The sequence below is a fragment of the Cynara cardunculus genome (genome assembly GCF_001531365.2).
Source record: "Cynara cardunculus var. scolymus isolate 2C chromosome LG 2, CcrdV1, whole genome shotgun sequence".
Lineage (NCBI taxonomy): Eukaryota > Viridiplantae > Streptophyta > Magnoliopsida > Asterales > Asteraceae > Cynara > Cynara cardunculus.
This window is the reverse complement of record NC_037529.1, coordinates 53,306,157-53,307,363: the sequence shown is the minus strand read 5'-3', so window position 1 is coordinate 53,307,363 and position 1,207 is coordinate 53,306,157.

Below are 1,207 nucleotides of genomic sequence, written 5' to 3'. Positions count from 1 at the left end.
TCCATAGAGGTATTTCTGATAAGCACTCAGTCCCTCCTAAAAGTTTAGAATTATGCACATATGATCATAATGAATGATCAACAATATTATTTCTTTAAAGCACAATGATCAGATAAAAATTGACCAAGTAATTTGGCTTTAAGCACCATCAATAAAGAATAATGCGACAACAATTCGATTATTTGATATGTACGAGAGAAATGAATGAAGATCTGTAAGAACAAGTTTACARATTCTGATATTAAAAAAAATGAATGAATGTGTATCAGTCAAAGAAAAATAATATCAGAAAACAAAATTGAATACGAACGAGTGTATTATCACCGAAAATGATTTTCGTATAAGAGACGTGATAATAACAGTTTGAAGAATAGCTGAAACAGGYATTGGAATTATGTACGATGAGAAGTTACGCAAGTAAAATCTCAGGAAATACATGTTCAGAAAATGTACTCGTTTTCCCCAAAAATTCAATTTCCAAAAACCAATTATTGAACTTTCTAGAGAAACTCCCCCTAGAAAGTAGATTTAAGTAATAAATCTTTTCAGCTCAAAAAATGAAAAGAAAAAACATTTTAAGCACGGGTTCTAAACTGGGTGTTTAGAAGCCTTAGAATTTAAGCTCGGGTCCTAAACTGGATGTTTAGAAGCCTTAGTTTGAAATAAACCACAACTCCCCCTGCATCGGTGTATCATTGAAATATATTCTGATCAGCATAAACTTGACACACCTGCAAAACCAAATCAAGTAGATTTTGGTACCCAAACAAACTTGGGTCCTAATATGTTAGTATTTGGTTGGGGTATGTTGTAATTTCCAAACCATTTCTGTCTATAAGATGTATTCTTGTTAGCACTATAAACAGGATGATCAGGTGTAAAATATGAATCGTACGAGGAATTGTGATCATACCTGTTCTTATCTTTCCAGTTATTGTGATAACTGTTATCTCCATGCCACCTGTTGATCCTTTTATTATTGACAAAATTATTGGTTCTACATGTTGAGCACAAAATCCTTCTCTTGCTAAGATTAATCAAATCATTAGTAGACTTCACAATGCAAGGAAGATTGTTAGTACCAATAGGTGTATGAGATAAAACAGAATCAGACTTATTAACCCATATGCTTTTAATCTTTGAAGGATAATTGGGTGATCCAATGACATACCCTTGATARTACTGATTAGAATGATAATAGTTCTTA